Genomic DNA, 1,016 nt, shown 5'->3' on the forward strand with positions numbered 1-1,016 from the left:
GCCACAATGGGACTGAAAGTTGCCATGGAACAAGACATGGAAACGGGAATGGCGACGAAGGTGAAGATGGATTATGCAATGATAACCGGCCAATGACTTTAGCCTCTTTCTTGAAAATCAATCCGTCGTAATTTAATGGAAACACTAGTGCTATATGAGCTGACGTAGGGATGGCAATGGGTCCCCATGGAGGCCAGGACATGCCCCCCGTCTCCCGTCCCCGCCACCCATAATCCGTCCCCGTCTTCGCCCCGTCCCCGCGACGGGTAACGAGGACCCTGTATCTGCCAGGGATCGGGGTCTCCTCGGATATCCACGGATTTTTAAAAAAATTCAAAAACATTCAAAAAAATAGCAAAATTGAAAAATAACAGATACATAATGGTCAGTATTGTAATCCAATTCCCAATTTTCCAGTAAGAATTCAAACCCCAAACCCTAAATTCAATTTCACAGCAACAAAATCAATCTCTAAATCCAATTTCACATTAATAGAATTCAAACCATAGCAATTTCATCAATTAAAAATCAAAATAAATATTAAAACGGCAAAGCAAAGGCGGACTAGAGGCGAAGCTTCGAGCAGGAAGCAGTGAGCGACACAGTGAGAGGAGGAAGGTGAGCAGAAGTAGCTCTCCTATGACGGTGATGAAGGACGACCTTCTCTGGACGGGGACGAAAGCGGATAACGCTCCTATGACGGCGACGACGAAGACAACTCTCCTCTGGACAGTGACGAAAACTGTGACGGTTCTCCTCAAGCACGCAGCGTGAAGACGGCTCTCCTCTCGTCTCGGATGGCTGGTGATGTCGGATTTGAAGAAGATGATGATGGCAGAAGCATGACTAGAGCAGTTTCATCTTTGCAGAGTAGAGGCGACACAGGTGCAGGCAGCGCCAACGCTGTGAGAACCAAGCACGGTGCGACACCGACAAGGGTGGAAGGAAGAAGAAGAGGGTGAGACCCAAGAGAGTGAGAGTGATCTGATGAGAGATTGAGGGAGGAGGCAGAGGCG

Source organism: Arachis duranensis, chromosome 5, assembly GCF_000817695.3.
Source record: "Arachis duranensis cultivar V14167 chromosome 5, aradu.V14167.gnm2.J7QH, whole genome shotgun sequence".
Lineage (NCBI taxonomy): Eukaryota > Viridiplantae > Streptophyta > Magnoliopsida > Fabales > Fabaceae > Arachis > Arachis duranensis.